The sequence below is a fragment of the Haliotis rufescens genome, unplaced genomic scaffold (genome assembly GCF_023055435.1).
Source record: "Haliotis rufescens isolate VD_foot unplaced genomic scaffold, xgHalRufe1.0.p SCAF_1, whole genome shotgun sequence".
NCBI lineage: Eukaryota > Metazoa > Mollusca > Gastropoda > Lepetellida > Haliotidae > Haliotis > Haliotis rufescens.
This window is the reverse complement of record NW_025963779.1, coordinates 31672092-31694458: the sequence shown is the minus strand read 5'-3', so window position 1 is coordinate 31694458 and position 22367 is coordinate 31672092. Positions and strand designations below refer to the sequence as shown.

Genomic DNA, 22367 nt, shown 5'->3' with positions numbered 1-22367 from the left:
ATTCCGTTTGTCTCGATACTTGAAAAAAGACATGTAACGTCAATGTCTTGTCAATTTCGACATTGGGTTCTGATACCGATGGTCCGTTTGTCTCGACATATGATAGAAGACAATGTAACGACTATGTCTTGTCAATTTCGACATTCTATTGCTATGTTGACATTCCTTTTGTCACGATATATGATAAAAGACCATGTAACGTCATTGTCACGATGTATGATAAAAAACATTTAACGTCATTGTCACGATGTATGATAAAAGACGATGTAACGTCATTGTCACGATGTATGATAAAAGACCATGTAACGTCATTGTCACGATATATGATAAAAGACCATGTAATGTCATTATCACGATATATGACAAAAGACGATGTAATGTCATTGTTACGATGTATGACAAAAGACCATGTAACGTCATCGTCACGAGATATGATAAAATACCATTTAACGTCATTGTCACGATGTATGATAAAAGACCATGTAACGTCATTGTCACGATATATGATAAAAGACGATGTAACGTCATTGTCACGATGTATGATAAAAGACCATGTAACGTCAAGATATATAAATTTCATTTTCCCACCCTCTTTCGATTAAAGCCGATTAAAAAGGGCATCGGATGGTTAAAATGTGTGACCTTGCTAATACTTTTAATCATTGTAACAAGACGACATTGATTATTATTTCCGTTATCAACTGCTGCTCTGCATGACTTGGCTCGATAACAGACTGCCGTGATAACCCTCCAATATTCCTGACCGCGGCGTAAAACAACGTTCGATAACTCGCATTTTTCCCTTGTTTAACACAGAGTGAGTGATATTGTATACACTGGAGTCAGCTTCAAGTTAAACGTTGATAAAGTAAACCAATATATAAACATGTACTATGTAAACTACCCAAAAGAAGTTAAAGAACACCAGATTCATTCATATGCCGTGACAGACTAACGTTAGTAATATAAACGAATAGGGTGTTCTTAAATTTATTTTGGGTAGTATATTTAAAAATAAAAATAATATGTTACATAATTAAAGCCGAAATAATCCGACTTAAAAGTCCCACGAGAATCTCTATCGTTCAGACTAATCTGTCAGTCTCTACGTTCGCTCGATTTACTGTCTGTCGGGATGGTTGCATATGTCTCTCTACTGATGCGTAGGCCATCAGCAGTTGACTCCAACGGCCATTATTCTCAGAATAATGTGTCGTGGTGGAAATTGCAGGAAGACGAAACTGCAATTTTCCAAATGCCTTCCACTGTGTATCTTATCGGAAACACATTCCCACCAGCGTCAACACCATTGAAATAATTGAACGAACTGATAGAGGCACGTTACTTTTACGTTAACACGAAAATATATGTGTCCAATTCGTTTCTTCTCTTATTTCCTACTTTACCATTTCCGCGCCCCAAGGGTGTGAAATCAGTCGTGGAAAGCTTATAGATTTACCCATAACGTCAAACGCCATGTATTCATATAAACATACATCAGACGGGCGGCTTACATAAACCAAAGGGCTGTTAAACACGTGTATACAGAACCCTCATATATAAACCATATCTGTTTTCAGAACAAATATGTAATTATCACATCAACGCTCTCGTGTATTATAAAGTAATACAGTAAGTTATGAGTTATACGTGCGTAGGAAAGTCCTCAAAAGGTATCGATAACATTAACAACAGATCATGATTTCCTACTTATGGGCTAGAGTTGTGGTATTCTTCTACCTACTCTGGTGAACAACGGTCTTTGACATTTACCGCCTGGGTCTTGAGACGGCTAAATGCGTCTATTCAGTGGTTAGGAAGTTGTTAGTTCCTTCGGCCGAGAACCGCTCATCAAAGCACTGAACTGAACAATGTGTAAGGTTGTAGGTATCTACTGGGACATGACATTATGGTCGGTAGCCGGATTGGTATTAAGTACTGCCAGCATTGTCTCCGTGCTTCACGTGTTGGTGTACGTTAAAGATGGAAGCGGTGATCGGTGTGTAGTGCTTGTCTGCATGTACGAAGTTGTCATTAAGTATACCTGCTCTGTCTAGAGAATGGCTCGTTCAAGCTTGGAATACCAGGACAGAATGTATCCCTCATGCCTGTACTGTGTTTGTCGCTAGAACGGATTCTGTAGGGACTGGGGAACAGATTAAGTTCCAAGTGTTCATGCTAGTCGTACGAGTCAATTAAAATGGAGATCGGTGGTTGAAAGCGGGACGTGGCTGAAATTCAAACGTTAAAAAATAAAATGATAAAGTGATTCCGTTGCATTTGGTTTGCTAACCAAGAAGATGTGCATGTTTTTTGCGTTTATGTGTCCCTAAGCCGAACGAGTAAGCCTCGTCTACTGGCTACTTGTTCCTGATTGCCGGTAATAGAATTGGGGTTTGGGGTTGGAGAGGAGGGCTTCTGGTGCATTATTGAGCTGAACATGTCACTGATTTCGTGTTATTATCTGCAGTGTTTTTGTGTTTGTGATTAACTAAGAAGTTTATGAAGTTTTTTTTGTTAATGTATTTATTAATAAGAATTGATTTCATTTCGTAAATCTGCTATGTGCATTTACACATTGTGATTTTTTTTTGATTTTTTTTTTGGGTTTGTTGTTTAACGCCGCACTCAGCAATATTCCAGCTATATGACGGCGGTCTGCAAATAATCGAGTCTGGACCAGACAATCCAGTTATTAATATCATGAGCATCGATCTACGCAATTGGGCTCGATGACATGTATAAACCATGTCAGCGAGCCTGACCACCCGATCCCGTTAGTCGCCTTTTACGACAAGCATAGTCGCCTTTTACGGCAAGCATGGGTTGCTGAAGACCTATTCTACCCCGGATCTTCACGGGTCTTACACATTGTGAACGCCGATTTATGCCTTTATATCTCCATAAACACAACTAATGTAGAAGTCAGCTGTTGATTTATCCCAGCTTCGTATCTGGTCATAACTCGGATACTTACAACATTGGAGCAGGAAGCTCTGCTTGTAGATGGACGATGGTGCTTTCTTAAACATATATCTGCACTGGTCTTTCCGTAGACTTACACAAGTCTCTAAGGCAATTTTTATTAGTTTAATTAATAATTCCACGATTATACGAGGGCTGGCTGAAAAGTTCTAAGCCTAACTGTGAAAGACCTGTACCAAGTCGATGGTTTTCATTTATTTCTCCACATAGTCCCCTTCCAGGTTTACACACTTTTGCTGGTGATTCCGGATACTTCCATTGTTTAGACTGAATTTTGGTTTCTGGTTGAAAGTGATGAATCCAGGTCTCATCCATGGTTACAAATCGGGCCAAAAAATCATCGGGATCTGCTTCAAAACGGCATAAATTGTCACGGGACGTCAGGAATCTGACACGTTTCTGATCCGCTGTCAAGAGCTTTAGCACCCATCTTGCAGAAACTTTTGTCATTCCCAACTCGTTGGTGATAATGTGCTCAACCCTCTCATGAGAGATGCCCACAACACTGGCAATATGTCGAGTGGTCAATCGTCGATCAGCCATCACCATGTCATGCACCCGGGTAATGTTTTCCGGAATGGTTGCTGGTGAAGGCCTTCCTGGACGCGGGTCATCGTCAAGGTTCTCTCTGCCACGCTTGAATTCCGCAGCCCACTTCTTTACAGTGGAAAAGGAAGGGGCATCATCCCCTAAAGCGGAGACCATGTCAGCATGTATCTGTGTTGGAGTAAGCCCTTTCAGTTTCAGGTACTAGATGACTGCCCTATAGCCAGTTTTGTCCATTTCTGGTGATTTCAATGGGTATGTTCACAAGATGGTCTGGCACAAAGACAATAATAACACTACAGTTGCAGTTCTTATGTCTATGATTCATTACATGATTGTACTTGTTGGAGGCAAAAGTTTGTTTCAATCCGATTGAGATATCCCACTTAGGCTTAGAACTTTTCAGCCAGCCCTCGTAGTAATAATAAGAACAAGGTGTCTCTACAAACAGGCTGGTGTCCTGTCGGGTCATCTAGACTTGCATATTATAAGGATAGTATTATAGTACAGACTGATCATCCAGTACAGACTCTGGGCAAGGCTAGTCCTACCTTTATTGTCCCCTTTTGTAAGTGGGTACTGATTGGTTTGGTTTGTTTGTTGTTTAACGCTGCACTCAGCAATGTTCCAGCTACAGTCAAGTCTCGTTAATCCGACAATCGGCTTTATCCGACACTAATGTTGGGAACCGACTAAATCAGTGCTATTTAGACCCGTTAATCCGACAGTCTCGCACTCCGACTCCGACACACCTAATTTGCAACGAATTACTGAAATCACTCATTAATCAGTCTCGTTAATCCGATACAGTGATCAGCGTACTCCGTGGTCATGTGCCCGCTTTTACACACCCCATGTTATGATGCAAGACGAGTCGATGAGTAGCTGCATATTACAACGGCTGCAGAGATAAACTTGCTTAACAATAAACAGTTAATGCTTTAAATAAAGACAACAGGATTAATCACATGCTTAGATTACCTCGATATCATCAAAGTCAGATACAAGTTCTCGCTATCGCCGAGGACATCCCGTTACAGGTGGACACGTCAGAACAACCTTTCGCGAACTATGACCGACCAATGAAATAACTAACAGGAAGTCAACGTTAGCCACTTAGAAAGCAGCTTTCTTAGGCTTTGCGTTACCAGTTTCAAACTTGCGACTTCCATTCCAGACTATGCTTTTAAAATTATTTTGAATAAGTCATACAGTAACAGTTGTTTTGTGTTGAGCTTTAGAAGTTGCATAATTAGAAAACATATTCCGTTAACAATGTAACATAACAATAGGAATATTTCATTTATATTTTTTTATTACGTGTTTGTATCTTTATCTATTGTGTAGTTGTCCAATTTTCGATCACGAACGTTGATACTACCTAATTTCGTTTATCCGACATACTCGTTAATCCGACATAATCATATGCAACCAACAATGTCGGATTAACAGGACTTGACTGTATATGACGGCGGTCTGTAAATAATCGAGTCTGGACCAGACAATCCAGTGTTTGATATCATGAGCATCGATCCATGCAATTGGGATCGATGACATGCACCAACCAGGTCAGCGAGCCTGACCACCCGATCCCGTTAGTCGCCTTTTACGACAAGTATAGTCACCTTTTACGGCAAGCATGGGTTGCTGAAGACCTATTCTACCCCGGAATTTCACGGGTCGGGTACTGATTGAAATTTATTAATATTAGAATAGTTATTTCTTATTAATGATAAACATTTAAACTTCTCTATCTAAGTTGACGTGTTAATTAACATGACATATCGGGGTTTAGTTTAATGATATATGTTGGAATAGTTTGTGTTCACTGCCTAAACACGAACTGTCGTGTTTCGGGAATACGTTAACCCCATACTTCAAGTGAGTTAAACACTAACCTGAGGGGGACTAAAAGTCAAATCGTCATATTTACGGCGTAATATTGCTACACAAACATCGGAATTAGGTTCCATTCTACACTCTAAGGTAACTTCTGTTGTTTAACACAAATGGACAACAGTCGTAGCGCTCTGATACATGGCCTGCAGATCCCGCAAAGCCAGGTTAGCGGTAAGACGGTCTTAACTCCCGTAATTAAAATTGTCTTACCACAGTCGTGCAGATAAGACTGTTGATGGTTTTCTGGCTTCCGTTTCACAAAGCGAGCGTAGATTTACTGCTGTTGTAACGCCCGTTGTTTAACGTAGACGTACGAAAGTCGTAGCGCTAAGATCGCTTTGTGAAACCGGGCCCTGGCTATGTTCATTGCAGGACCCACGTGTACTGAGAGTCGCAGACTCATAAACGGGGATTATAAGTAAACATTATCAGCTTATGATTTGAGATAAATGTGTAAAGAGCCTTTGGTCTGTTTCGCCTTGCGGTTTGTTTGTCGATGTCAATACGTGGTTGCATGTTTATGTTAAACCGGTCATAACGACAGTTCATAATGTTCGATATTAGCTGAATAATTGTGTTTAAATGGTTTGCATTAAGGATGACAGTGGTACCTCTTATATATGGCAAAACACTTTTAAGCAAGTAAACAAGGCCCATAATATAATCTGAGGAAGTGTCATGAATAAGTGAGTTTGGTTTAACACCGCTCTGAACAGTATTACAGATATATGCCAGCGCATCAGCTTTGATGAAACCTACGAGCACGGGTATGGAGCTGAAAAACCTAGAATCATAATCGGAGCGAACCGGGATTCGAAATCACAATAACAGGTTTTGTGGCGAGTCAAGGGGGCGCAACTCTGCACAGCGAATTTGTGGAGATAGATGTTTAGAGTATGAGAATGTTGCAGATGAATACAGCATTACAGCAAATAGGTTTACAAACAGCGTTGTTCCCTTGAAGACCGGGTGTCAGAGTGTATGCAGTGAAAGTTCCGTCGTCGTCCCCGCCGACCAGTAACTGCCTGGACAACCATGGTGGCACGTCTACATGTATTTTAGGGACTTCTAATCAATGGGTCGTAAATCCGTGCATTTGTTATCATGATGATTTCATTGGGTACGCTTCGGTTCGGATCAAAGGTTTCACTGTACAAAGCAAAAGTGGCTCCAAACAAGCGGTTAGGACAAAAGTAGGATCGGGTAGTTACAATGTGTGACTTAGCAGGTTGTGTGCCAGCGTACCCTGACGGCGTGGACCGCCTGTCGTCCTGGCCCTGACTTGATTATATTCAGGCAACCACCCCGCCCCACTATAATCCTTTTGCAATCCTTATGGACCCCAATATCAGGGACCCTTCCCCCAAAATACAAAAAAACAAAAAAACAAACCTACCCCCCCCCCCAAAAAAAAAAAAACCAAACAAACCCAAAACAAAACAAAAAACAAACAAACAAAAAAACACTCGTATTAGTGAAATGCTCAGTACATCTTTGAGTTATTGTCACGTGGATCACAGGAACATGCAACTATTGATAATACTAAACAAACTCGCAAAAAAGCGCAGAAGGGGCCTCGTCTCCGAGTTATTATTATTAGTAACATGTACTGTGCGTTTGTTATTATTATTAGTTACATGGTCCTGTGAGTGGACACTACCATCACCCCCATCCCTAACCCCAACCCTATCCACTCCCAACCACACCTGCACACACACAAACACGGGAGCTAAAGATACACAATTCTGCATACAAGTACATTACATTATCTGTCCATTGCAAAATGTTTAACGCTCATCCATCTCAACATTATCTTCATCGTTTTAACATCTCTCAATCGCCATGTTAACCTAATTCCTGCAGACTTCACACCAGAGAGGTCAACTATGAGAATTCCAGGCGCTTCCAGAAGCAACAATCATCTGCCTTCGTCTCACATAGTCAGCGTCCCCCCGAAATACCATGGTCCGCCGTGTCTGTGACAATGGCCTCCACGCTCCGACTTCCTACATTGGCTTGACAGTGTGTGCCGGACATGCCAGCACCAGTTGTTGATGGATTGCACGCGACTGACCAGCAGCCGGACACATGAATAGTGGGCAGTGTCCGGATCGATAGGCTTAATGGACAAAGCGTCTCAAAGGGGCGCTTGACCTGTGTCACACCCTGGGCAGATTCTACAATGGACAGATTTTTATTGCTGGCCATATTGAATTTCTATGATATAGTGATCTGACATGCCAGTACATATTTCATCTCTTCCGTTTTGTTTTGCGGCATGAAGGAACATTGTGATGACGTGTTTCATTCAAGGAAGGCGTTGAAGCCCTAAAGCATGGTGGTGATATGAGGATTGAGGTTGAGAATATTATAAGTATTTAAGAGAGACCCAGTGGTCTGGACTCTGCAGCTTAATGTGCGTTGCGTCCGTTACAAGTGGTCACCACTGCACTCTATTTATGTCAATTTGCCCTTTGTGTTAAAAAGCAGTTTTATTGCTGCAAAAGCACATTTTCTGTTTTCTAGAATATTTAATTCTTCACCCAACAACATCTTTGAAATTCGTAGTTGAACCACTGCAAGGATCCGCGGCACGTGGGTTCGAATCCCAACTTCGTCCCATTTATAATGTATTTGTAAGCACCAAACAAGTGCTTTCCACTTTCACTCAACTTCGAAACTTCGTCGATCAAAGTCAGTAAGAAATAGTTTTAATTTCATCTCACATCAAGCTGACTAACCCACCTCATGATGTAGTTTATTCTAGCGTTCTGTGCAGCAGTGATCAAAAGTAATTCACAATGAGCATCTGTAAGTTGTCTCTGCTTGAAACGATACCATACATGTATATTCGCCTGAGGTTCAGATTGAAGGCAACCGCATTCTTTGATTTGGTTATACTTATACTACTTATAATAATTGCTCACAAATCGACAATGAACAAGAATGCAAATCCAAACGCGTAAATTAATACGACATTAATAAGAAAGACATGAGACGAATATTCAACTAAAAGCTTGAAATTCTTCCTAAACCTTATACGAGTAATATGCATTGATCATTGATCATATCCAACGCTATACTGTTGAGTACGGTGGCGCATATAAATGCACATATACATACATGTACATGATTAAATTGCATAAAATAAATAATTAAAATGATGAATTTAATTGAAGAACATGATTCCTTTAGATAATTAGTCATGATTATTACCGATCAGATAAGTGATTCCTTTTCCCCATTTAACGCGCACCGCAGAACCCCCACCCCCACACCCCACCCCTTAGGCGTTAATCAAAGCATTCTCTGATCCAATTTGATACAAACAATCTCGGATTTTATTCGCTAATGATTTCCCCGGATTAATATCGTGTATAGCTTTGATGTGTAAGAGATGGGCCCTTGCTTAGGGGCCGTGGTCTGATGCGTCTGAGGAGTAGAACATCCTTTTAGTCCTCTGGTAGAAAATTGGTCCATTTGTCCGTCGAAAAGTGTTATTATTTTGTAATGGCGCCCGGCATCCTCAAACGCTCGTTTGACAAGATATTGACGTGCTTTTATTTCAGTTTACTTTTCTCTCATCAATTTCTCTTCGCTCATTCTTGCCAGACTCTATTGAGATTCAATGGATCCATTAACTATCAGTCGCCATCTTGTTGTAATACATCCCTTATAAATTCTGCTTAATGGAAAAAAAACCCGGCAGTTTATATTTTTTCTTTTCTTTGATGTTACGGACATTCTGTTATAATACGTATTTACACATTCTTCCTTATCGAATCAATATAGAATTAATTTCTCAAGTGCAATATTTATCAGTGTTTTATTTATTTAGCCGAGACCAATAGGCAAGGAGAGATAACTCTCCCGTTAATATCCGGACAATCTCCATTCATAGACGAAATAATAACTCCAGATTTAATTTACCAGACGGAACCAATTACCCTTACGGAGATGACCATCAGGCTCATGGGGAATATGTCCACGGCTTAGTGTTCATATTTTCTCCTCTTGATTACCGGAAACGCATACTTTCAGGGTGGTTTCCGACGTGTCATGACGATCACGAATCCGTTTGTCCCCTGAATTGTACTGTCTCCCAAAGAAGACTAGAATACGGTGATGAGGTGAAATGGGGTTTAACGTTGCGTCCAAGATTATTGCACTTATATAGCAGCGTGCATGCACGTGTGTATGTGGCTGCTTGTACTAGTCCGGACTGATGCCGATTTTATAGTGCTAGCACACTGAGATACCATGTCGCAGTTTAACATGAATACCCCACTCAGACACAGAATACTGAATCCGAGCCGACCAGCCCTTGTTTTAGCCCCTTAATGCCGAGCGCCAGACAGGGTAACAACAAGTACCATCTTTTAACGTTTTTTTGTATGATGCGGCCGGGGTCGAACCCCGGAGCTTCCGCTCTTCGGGCGGACGCTCTACCACTAGACCACGGAGGCGGTCCATGCTGTGATGAGGTATGTCCACCAAGCTGGACCAAAACGAGGAAATCAGAGCTCTGTATCCTTCCAAACACTTCCATGTCATCAACATGTTACTGAGACATCTGATTCAGAGATGATCTTCACGCAGCATGTCTCGCGGAGTCAGTCAGACTTGTGTAATTCACACAATCAGTGATTCAGCATGCGCCCCCCTCCTTCTGCTGTCACCAACTGCCACCACTCCGACACACGGACTGCCCTAATTATTTCATTAAATGACTCCACAACACTGATTGGGCACGAGTATGGGTCGTCCAAGTCATCCCGTGTATGGTTTGATTGTTTTAGACTGGAAAATGCTCCATGTAAGTGTCTCCGTTAGTTAGGGTCCGATGATGGAAGCGCATTACGATTAAATAAGTGTTTGTGTGTGCTAAATTGCAGAGCGTTCCCTCTGGTTAACACGAAGGATGGCAGCTCCGAGGCAATGAGCGTGTCGATACCTTATATGTGTGTTTGTTGTTTAACGCCGCACTCATTTATATTCCAGCTATATGACGGCGGTCTGTAAATAATCGAGTCTGCACAAGACAATCCAGTGATTGACATAATAAGCATCGATCCACTCAATTGGGATACGATGACATACATCAACCAAGTCAGCGAGCCTGACAACCCGATCCCGTTAGTCGCCTTTTACCACAAGCATAGTCGCCTCTTACGGCAAGCATGGGTTGCTGAAGACCTATTCTTCTAGATCTTCACGGGTCACAGTGACATCCTTTCAGTGATTCGAAACTCGTTATACATCGGTTCGACAGTATTGCCATCCCTTGATATTTATTATTCTTTAGTTCGACGCACATATCCATTCTGCTACCCTTTGTTCGATGGAAATATGTGCAGTTCCAGACTGAGTTAATATAGTTGACGTTTCTAATTGTACATTCTGGCCTATTTTTCTTTTACACGTAGTTCTAGATTCTTAATCCATAATATGATTATCCGCCGTTGGGATTCCTGATAGAAATATAGGTCCCTGGCAAACCTTGCTGGTCGTAAAAGACATCGGGTGATAAGGCTTGGCGACTTGGTTGATTGCATGTCAACATGTCACAGTTGCGGAGCTTGATGTTCATGACATCAACCACTGGATTGTCTGGTCCAAACTCGAATACCGAAAAATTGTGCTGGAATATAGATTGCGGCGTTAAACAACAAACAAGCATAATGGTTATCTCAGTGTAGTTATCCGTAGGAACTGACTGTCGTGGTGAATTCCGGGAGTAGAAAATCTGTTATTTCTGCGATTATCCATTCATGTAATAAGAAAGTATGAACAGTTTAACAGAAATACGCCTTTTTCGCTCACTACAAGTGTTCTAACACGTAGCAGATGCACTTACACTATTCTACGTCGCATTCCAGCCTTCATGTTTCAATGTCGTAAAATACCGTACATTATCGCTGATCCACGGGACCACAAAATTACACCTTGCACGAAACGTTGCAACTAAAGAAGCTATTGAAGTCTTAATTGGCGCATTCTATTGCGCATTCGTATGAAAATATTTACATATCGGTTAGAGTGTCTGAAGTGGTGAATGTGTGATTTACCCAGAGCAGACGACAATTGGAGTTATCGTCTGCTCGCTTGTTGTTTGCTTGCCACCCGTTAGAATCACACGTCGGCGTCTTGGACCTATTAATGAGATGAATATTTTTGTTTGGTCAGCATTTCTGCATCTTCCAGGAAAGCCTATGAAACCCTGAAGTATAGTGTGAGGCTGTTTGTTTTAGGAAATGGAATATATGAAACGGGGACTCTGTGGAGGGAAACTGACGAGGCAGACGTATCTTTGAAGACTCGTCCAGGATAAACCAGACTGCAGGTAAGTCAGAGATATATAAGCTCTCTCTCTCTCGTTTTCATCTGAAATTGTCCTCTCCGCATACTTCTGATGTTTGGGAGTCGCCCCCTTGGTGTAGTGCATAGAGCGTCTGCCCGGAGAGCGGAAAGTCGGTGGTTCGATCCCCTGCAGCGTCATGCCAAAAGACGTTAATAATGGTACTTGTAGTTTGCCTGCCTGCCTTGTGCTGGTGCTCGTCATTAAGGGGATAAAACAAAAGCTTGTTCGACTTGGAGTCAGTATTCTGTGTCTGAGATGGCTACCCATGTTAAACTGCGGCATGCTCTCTCGCTCACAATATACATCAACTGTAATTCTAGTAATAAAAACAGAAATGAAACTAACAAATCCCAAGAACCTCTCTCTCTCTCTCTCTCTCTGAGATCCATTAAGTCGCCTCTTACAGTTGTTTTGTTCATCAATTCTAACCCGAAATGTCCGCGGAATTCTACCAGCTGTGTAAGATTGTGTATCATTAAAATAACATGTACACCTGTTCATTCAAATTAATAACATGAGTGAGTGAGTATGCTTTTACGCCGCTTTTAGTGATATTCCAGCAATATCACGGCGGGGAACACCAGAAATGGGCTTCACACATTGTACCCATGTCGGGAATCGAACCCGGTTCTTCGGCGTGACGAGCGACCGCTTTAACAACTAGGCTACCCGACTGCCCCTCAAATTAATAACGATGTCATTGGTACATTAAAATGTTTAATTCCGTTCCACCCAATACTTTCATCCTGTATTTGTCTGCGCACTGTCTGTAACCTTTAGCCAAACAGAACCCCAGACAGTCATTACGGGAACCATGTGGAACACGCCATATGCACATTACTCATGTTGTATAATGACTGGTAAATTCTGGTACGTCAGGGAGGGGGACAGCAAATTAAACAGCAGTTCAGATATACGGGATAATGTAAAATCTTGGAGCCCCAAAAGGTACAGTGGGTATGGTTGGTTCAGTCTTGTCATATTCTACTGTGGTGGATGCCTGGATCCACCGAACAGTGGTTCGACACCCGTATTTTGATTTGTTAATCTCCAACGCTTTTGATACCTTAGAACCATTTGTTACCTGTCCTGGCTACTGCGATCCGCTGCGAGTTTGTTCAAATCCCATTATTACCCCTATCAGTACCGTGTACCCGTGCTCATAGGTTTCGTTCCTGTGGCCTGGAGATCGGGGTTTGAATAGGTCTTTAGCAACCCATGCTTGCCGTGAAAGGCGACTATGCTTGTCGTAAGAGGCGACTAACGGGATCGGGTCGTCGGGCTCAAAGACTTGGTTGGTGTATGTCATCGTATCCCAATTGCGTGGATCAATGCTCATGTTATCAATCACTGGATTGTCTGGTCCAGGCTCGATTATTAACAGACCGTCGTCAGAGAGCTGGAATACTGCTTATTGCGGCGTTAAACAACAAACAACAAACATCATAGGTTTCATCAAAGTGGTAGACGTTAAATACGTCCCTTTGAACTTTCCTCTGCTTCCATCAGCTGATATTATGTAATATAAACTATGTCCATAAATGTTAAGATCCTTTAGCTAACCACAGAATCCACGAATGCTCCATATAAGGATGTGAAGGGGAACCAGTCCATTGAGAACATGTACCTTCACGCCAGCAGTGTTTGAACGCGAAAAATAAGGATAAACCTTTCCTTTTACTTTTAATTGCTTCTGTTGTCAGATTAAACATTCTTGTTGACGTTCTAGGAATCGTCTCAACCTTGGGTATCTCCTCTGTGCATGTATGAAAAGAACTCTCACACCTCATTCTACAATTTCGCCATTTTTTGTTTCCCGTCTATTACCTGATTTACTTTTCACTACGTTATTCTGTGCACGTTACTTCGTTTCGTCCAAAGTAAATATTTTGGTCTTCAGTGTGTTAACAAATGATATGTTTTTACACGACCTTTGCTTGAAATAGCTCAAGGTGCTCAGATCACGAAACGTAAACAGGTTTAAATTAGGCCGTACGTGAAGAACGCGGTTGCATAAAACAATGGTGGTGTGACTCACAAATGAAACAGGAGTCAAGACATAAATATTCCGTGTTCCGGGTGATTAGGTTTATTTTACTACAACTTTTAGTACCAACCCAACTTGAAGCCTGATTATGTAAACACTGTAAGTCAGTACAGTGAATCAGACGCTCTTGTGAAAACACTGGCGTTGTAATTACATGTAATTTGGTTGGTAAGGAATTTGAGAAAAATACTCGAGGATGTGACCCGCGAGTGGGAAAATGGGTATATAAAAGCAGACGCTTTTTAAAGTTAATTTAGTTGAAGAAAATTTCTCCACAAAGAGATAAAAAATAGCTTTTAAAAGAAGCTTGGTTGAACGGCCTGCGAGTAAGCGTGCACTAGAAGTGTGTATGCAGATGTTACGCTTCCAGAGGACCGTTCGCTGAGTATGGCAAGGTAAAACATGTAATACTATATACAATACCTGGGCCTCTGGATACTATTTTGTTCTCAGAGGTCACGGTCTCATACAGCTTCGTGAGTCTGTGCTTATGTAACGCATGCATTGCTGTACTAATTATGAATATGAATAAATAGTCACGCGAACGGTCATAGTGAAAACCAAACTGTCGTTTGCCTAATTTCATCTGAAATTGTCCTCTCCGATGTTTCTGACGTTTGGGGGTCTCCTCCTTGGTGTAGTGCATAGGGCGTCTGCCCGGGGAGCGGAAGGTCGGTGGTTCGATCCCCGGGCGCATCATGCCAAAAGACGTTAACAACGGTACGTGTTGGTTCCAATGTACGACAGACGCCATCTTCCTCCACTTTCTGCTGCACTTGCATCTCACCATGTACGACGTCGACAGACGCCATCTTCCTCTACTTTCTGCTGTACTTGCATCTCACCATGTACGACAGACGCTATCTTCCTGCACTTTCTGCTGCACTTGCATCTCACCATGTACGACAGACGCCATATTCTGTTCACCTCAAAAAGGCTGAAAGGTGTTGAATCTAGTCGCTAACGCAGTGTATGCACTTCATGACAAGCGCACCAAACATAAGTATGTCACAGTATGTAATCAGGTTCACGCTAGGCGTCGTTATCAAGGATAATTAGACTTGGTGTAAAAGTCGTGGTCAGTGACTACATCTGTCTGCTTTGTGGATGGCAGAGTGGTTCCTGTGCGTCTTTGTGTATAATGCGCCAGATTATGGGCATATATATGTAAAATAACAATAATAATCATGATTAGTTTTATTTATGTATTGTAAAAACTCATGGATTGTATTTTTGAGAACTTTCTTGATCTTAAGCGGGGATCCTTCGTGAAAATAGTTTAATTACAAATTACACAAATCTAGCCAATGTTTTTAAGGTTTACATTGTCAAAAGGAGGTTACAAAGACTGTAGTTGATTTAACTGTGTCTAACGCCACTGTCGTTGTGTCGCATGTCTACAATTGCCCGATTCAAGTTTAAATGACTTTTTCAATACCGGGTCACGTGAAACTTTTTCTGTTTAATTAATCGTACACCAAGGTCACGCAGTCGATGGCAATCTTTGACCTTCCTGACCTTGATGTTACGACAACGCGGCTTGGAATGCCACACTAGCTTAGATTCATGAATGGAGGTCACGACAGGGGGCGCTGCGAACTGCAGCAGACGGTACCTACCGCCTGAAATTGCCGTCAAGAATTTGGCACCTTTTTCCCGTAAGCTCTGAAGATTTGATTCAAATCTCTGTGCAACTACCTCGGAACATAGAGAGATTGCGAGAGTTCGGTCCATGGGGACTGGGGTCGTTCCCATTATTTACGGAATCATACGAAACTTAGTCACGTGGCCAAGAATCTGACCGAGTGTGTCTATTGATAAATAACGGAGGGATTTATCTATTTGGCGGAGGAATAAAGACGGATTAGATGTGTTAGAGGGTCATGGGGAAATAAACATGAATGCACTAGGAATACTGACTACCCAAGTTCTGAGACGGTTGGAATACTCTCCTTGTTTCGTGTGTTTATTAGATAGAAGAAGTCAGGCTCTTTGGCGCCAGATATTTGCCTCACTCATCTCCAAGAGAGCGATTGTGCACATTTATTGCACATTATAACACAGAGGTTTCCGACTTCAGAGCAAATGGCTGACAAACGTCAACAGTGTGTCGTCATATGTTCGTGGTAAAGCTGGGACCATCGTGGCAGGGGTCGTAAACAAATGAACTTAATTGTAAACATACTTGGATTTAACGGCGATCTAGGCAGAGGTCACCGTCGATGTAGTCTCCTCGTAGCCCTTGTCAAGAAATATGTGTTCAGATGAGAAGTGAGTTCAGACCTTTTACTGGAATGTGCGTACATGGTAGATGATACATTTAAAACCTGTATCACCGCGATGGCTTTCTCATTGAAGTCAGGTGAATTAGAATGTGCATGTAAAATATTACAACTATTATTATTATTATTATTATTAGTAGTAGTAGTAGTAGTAGTAGTGGCAGTAGTAGTAGTAGTTGTGGCACTGGTTGTTGTAGCAGTAGAAGTAGTGGTTGTGGCTGTAGTAGTAGTGGTAGTAGTAGTTGTAGTAGTAGTAGAAGTAGTAGTAGTAGTAGTAGTGTTTAAGGTGTAATGCTAACAGTCCTTGCTAAAGTGTGGATGCTTTTCGAAATTGTTCACAGGAGCCTATAGGGTAGTCTAGTTGGTAAACGTTTGTTGGACCTAACCATGACCTGAGTTCGATTCCCAGGATGAGTACTGTATATTAAGCCTAGTAGTTTCAATCCTGACTTCAGCTGCAATCATGCTGAATGAAGCCACCCCTCCAACAACAAATACCTCCATCACCCTACCCCGCACGCGCGCTTTTCCATTAACTACGGTCACTGCATATTATATTTGTACAATCGGCATATATTAGTTTTTACCTAAAATCACAGCAACATTTCTACTTCTGTTACATCTGTTACAACTTCAACTTCTTTTGGAGCGGTTGGTTAGTCTCGTGTTTGAAGCGTTCGCTCGTCAAGCCGAAGACCCGAGTTCCATTCCCCATGTGGGTACCATGTGTGAAGCCCATATAGTGTGTCCCCCGCCGTGACATTACCGTAATACTGCTAAAAACGGTGTAAAACCATACTCACTTACTTTACCTCACCAAGCCAATTTGAGATTGCTTCTACTATCCACATCACAATCACCCTACCACTACCTGTCTATATCCGGCTGAGGTTTGCTTTGGGCCGATCCAGACGTTGCATTCCATTAACCTATTTCTCAATCGGCGTGAACAGTTGAGTTGAAAAGCAAAAAAAAAAAAACGGCACTAGCTATCGTGAAAGCAGGTGTGCAGTGAATCTGGACTGGTATCAGGCGGCCTAGACAAATATTAACCGATCCTTATCGCTAAAACATCTCAGTGGTCTGGGGCCCCACGTATACTGACCGAAACCGAAATTATTATACAATAAACCCGGAGTTCAAAGGAGAGACCACCCATGCATTTACTGCTCAAGGGGAGCGACGGACTCAAAGGTTTCTGACGTTACTGTTATTACACTCCCGTGGTATAACATTTATTAATTCTAATCATTATGGCGTTGACGTCCTCCTATGGATGTTATTAAAATAATTTCGAGGAATAATGTCCATATTTTCATACACGTTTTTGAACGTAACGTAAAAATGTCATCAATTTTGGTTACATTTTGACAGATCTTTTGTGATTGCGGATTTTGTGACACGGATTTTCAGTACATATAATTTTCACAGCTATTTAGCTTTTACGCCAAATGGAATCTGCGGATTACCAAGACTAATTATTTTCTGACGTTGGAAGTTTAATATTTCCTGCAAACATGAAGAGATATGATTGCATAAAGTTAGCAAGCCCTTATTATTTTCCCCTATATTTAGTTGTGACAGGTCTATCCATTTGAACATTGTACAATCCCTTATGTAATTTCCTTCCGTTTTATGGTTGTGGTATGACTATTTCAACCATTGTATGAAGCTCATTATGGAATAAACACCTCAATGCTTCATGAATGCTGATGCATGAGCGAATAAATATAAAATGCCATACACGTTCTGCTCGAGCTACATGTACATTTACAAAGGAAATTATTAAAGACCCTTTTATGGCTGCCGTCATCTGAGCAGGTTAGAGATTGGCCGAAATATGAATATCTCATAAACAAGGACCATACTTCCCCCAGGGTGTGTTAATGCTCCGGCTACCTGCGCCATTTTGTGGCAAGGCAGAGACTTATGGGTAATAAGTGTCCGAAGCATGTTTCGTTATCAATAATTAATTGCAACCACTGCAAACCATTATCAGTGTTCATCTTTGAAGTCTTCTTGGAACGCCAGGTAATCACCGGTAATAACCATAATTTGTAATGCTGTTGAGTATCGGGAAATCTCGTCGTTGCGAGACTTTGATCACGTGACGTATCATGGCCATTAGGGTCGTGATCCTCTGAAAGGGCTCGATTTTGGAAACAAAGTTGTGTACGAGTGTGGTAGTAATTTGATAAGCAGGTTTGAAACACACAAAGAAATGCCTGTGTGGATTAATAATGTGAAAGGAAATGGCGATTTTCTGTTCTGATTACGTGTAATTGTACATCAAGTCATGCATTTAATCACACGGAAGAATGAATCATCAATATGCAATGCCTTGATATCATGGCTTTTGCTGAAGGTTTCGTATTAAGGAAATAAAAATGCTTAATGAGCTATCACGTATATACTACTCAACAAAAGTTAAGGAACATCCAATTATTTCATGTAACTGTAGTTAATCAGTCATGTCACAAATGAAGTGATATGAAATAATTGGATAATCCTTAATCTTTTGATAAGTATATTATGGTTTTGTTTTATGAGAAAGCAATATATGCCTTGTCAACGAGAAAGTTATGTCCTAGTTGCAGTGTTCATGTATAATTTGAGAGGTGACATTTCATTCTATGATGATCACTAAAACCTCGTTCGTTTGATCATGATTACATTTCCCTGTTAGATTTCAAAATGGCATCGTTACGCCCCCAACAAATTGATAATTTGTTCGCTTGAATCGCCTCCTCTTTTTGATATTTATGAATTTATTATTTGGCTTATCTCATTTTCTGAACAGATTGCCTTCCCAAATGGGTTAAATTCTGGCTTTCAACTAAGACTTTTTAAAAAGTGAAAATAACCTCTAATAATTGATATAAGATCATTAGATGAATATTAACAGTTGCTGTGAGAAGATCGTTTAATCTTTCTCTAAAAGTCTTTAGGGCCGTAATTTGTGAAACAAATTATTCGTTTCGGTACTTTCACCTTCAAACAAGAGCTATACATTAAAAGTGCCGTAAAATTGTTGATCCTGTTTGCGATTGAAGTATAAAGACGAAGTAAATTAAATGTTATAATTCTTCATTTTTATTGCGATAGATTCTTTACAGTGTGAACCCGTTAATCCGGACATTCAGAAAGATTACTGCTTGGACTGATTACGTCTATACAAATGCTCATTGCTCTGTAATAATGACCCGGTAAACCTGAACATGTTCATCCGGAGTATTTCAGTGAGAACAATAGCTTCCGGATTAACGGGGTTTCACTGTGACATATCATATTGCCCTGATAACTTATTATGATATGCAGGTAACACACGTCAACAAATAAGTCGTGTAATAAATACAGAATAATACAAAAGGTCTTATGTCGTTAATAAGTGTGTACCAATGACATGAAACTTTTGGGCAGAGGGGTATCTGTTGTATGTAACTCTCCTGCCAGACAGACTTCTGATTGTGCTGGATTTATCCTATCTTTTAAACTGTGCTTTATTGTGCTGCGGTTTTAACCATGATACTATATCCAGTATCTGGGCTCTCCTAGCTCGCCCTGGCCTATGCGCCGGCATATAGACAACAAAACTGTTGTGATTGATAGCGTCTTGTGTGGGGGCACTGTCTTTGATCTTAATGGAATGAGAGGTAATGATGAGAAACTGAGACCTGTGTCGTTGTCTCATTAACACACTGACTACTGTCTATCCATACTTGTTAAGGGCTGAGTTTGTCTTTTGAATGGCCCTGAACATGAATTTTAGGGGTACATTGGTTTTGTGTTTTATTACCGACGTGTCCTAGTGTAGTTACACAGGCTATTCATTTTGGGGTTTTCTATACACATGAAGGGCGGTGCAGTACAGCTCACAGGCCCCAAACGTGATTTTGTGTCAACAAACTCAGCTCAGGCTCCGCTGCTAAAGTAACAGTCGTATTTGCATCTTGAAGTCCAAACCAGATGACCTCTCTCAACTCTGACCTGTGACCTGGGGTCACCTAGGGAGGGTTCAGCTATGTTTACCTAGTGGTTTCTTCGCCTGAGTGAAAAGGTTGAACAGATCTTGGTCCGGTTTACTGGTGTTGGAGCAGACGACATGTTTACCAATACCGTTCTCCTTGGCCAGTAATGTCGAGGGTGTTGTGGTCAGTTTACACACAGCTTGACCAGAATATCTGCACCCTCTGGCCAGCCGCGTAACGCCAAGATGACCTTTGAGGTCCAAGTGAAGTCATTTGGTCAGGGATAACAATGTGGTCAAGAACTTGGCTCCGTCTTGACATGGACAAATTTACTCCATGACATCGCCACAAAGGACATGTTTGGGCAGTAAGTACTTAGCTGTAGTACAAATGTAGTGTGATTTGGAGCATTGACAGAGAAAAAATGCCCTCAAATCATTACTTTTATGGCGAGGGGATTTTGCTTGTAGACGATGTTAATCTTCGAACAGCATGATAATGTTGATGAGGAATACAACTTATAAAATGTCACGTAAATATATTCCAATGATGTTAATGATGACGACGATGATGATTATGGTGATGATGATGATGATGATGATAAAATAACATCGTTAATGATGAGGGAAATGACTCATGTTTCTTAGTTCTCATCAAGCCTCACTTTGTTACCCCCCTCTTAAAGTAATTGTGCTGTCATGTGGCGATGTCTTAAAGCCTACCTAACGCTGAGCTATATAATATTCCGATAAGAAGTCTTATTTCACAGACTGGTCAAAAGGTCAACGCCGAAGGTATGGGTTACAATTCACTGTGTGTACCTACTTTAGTATCGCAAGCTGGATCGTGTACGTGCAAGGCTATGGTCTTCTCAGCATACATTAGGTGAGGTGAGGTGAAATGGGGTTTAACATCGCGTTCAAGAATATTTCACTTATATGATATATGGTGTACGTGTTAGGTTGCTTGTACCTGTTCGGACATATGCCGAATTTTAGTGTAAGTCCACTGAGATGTCATGTCGCAGTGTCATGGATACCCGACTCACATTATACAGACCCCGTGCAGGCCCGTATCCTTAATAAGTGAGTGAGTTGGGTTTAACGCCGCTTTTAACAGTATTACAGTTATATCCCGGCGTGTCAGCTTAATGTGGGAGGAAAACCCGAAGTGATGCAGGTCTCAGACGTTTACCACTTCGGTGAAACATACGAGCACGGGTATGGTGCTGAGAAACCTAGAAACATAATTGGGGCGAACCGGGATTCGAACCCACAATCATAGGTTTCCGGCGTGCCCAAGGGACGCAACTCTGCACAGCGAATCGCGGCGCCTTGGACGACTGGGCCACCCGTGCCGGCCCGTCTCCTTTATGATGAGCACCAGACCGGTTGACAAAGTATAATGTGAGGGTATGACGGCCCAAGGGAATCGAACCCACGACCTTCCGCGCTTCGTGTAGACGCTCTATCCACTGCATCACTGTGCGGTTATGTTTGCAGTCGGTCTATGGTCAACATACATGACGCTCCCATCTACAACTGTCTTTCAGTAAACAGTATAGAACAATGTTTGCAAAACGGTATTAATGGAGAATACATTCCGTAAAATGTCTACAGGTTAAACAGTGACCCCACCCCATCCCCCTCCAAAATACTTGAATAAGGACATTTCTCCTTAATGTTTACACCATGGTCATATTTCGTTAATCCGGACACTTGTCAATCCAGGCGAATTCAGTGAGAATTGTACCATCCGAAATGAAGGTTTACCGTTCTCATGAGAGAAACATGAGAGACAAATCATGCTGTCAGACCAGCAGTACACCCGCAAACATGAGAGACAAATCATGCTGTCAGACCAGCAGTACACCCACAAACATGAGAGACAAGTCATGCTGTCAGAACAGTAGTACACCTACAAACATGAGAGACAAATCATGCTGTCAGACCAGCAGTACACCCACAAACATGAGAGACAAATCATGCTGTCAGACCAGCAGTACACCCACAAAAATCAGAGTCAAGTCATGCTGTCAGACCAGCAGTACACCCACAAACATGAGAGACAAGTCATGCTGTCAGACCAGCAGTACACCCACAAACATGAGAGACAAGTCATGCTGTCAGACCAGCAGTACACCTACAAACATGAGAGGCAAGTCATGCTGTCAGACCAGCAGTACACCCACAAACATGAGAGACAAGTCATGCTGTCAGACCAGCAGTACACCCACAAACATGAGAGACAAGTCATGCTGTCAGACCAGCAGTACACCC

General features: G+C 41.6%; 1 protein-coding gene across 1 annotated transcript in view; it reads left to right on the top strand.

Moving 5' to 3' along the window:
- The window catches only part of LOC124110942, a 73590-nt gene that overhangs the window by 6298 nt on the left and 44925 nt on the right, over window positions 1-22367 (top strand). Inside the window, exon 2 of the mRNA XM_046470434.2 lies at window positions 11682-11773. The gene's annotated coding sequence lies outside the window, so the exon portion shown is untranslated. The remainder of the gene's footprint in view (window positions 1-11681; window positions 11774-22367) is intronic.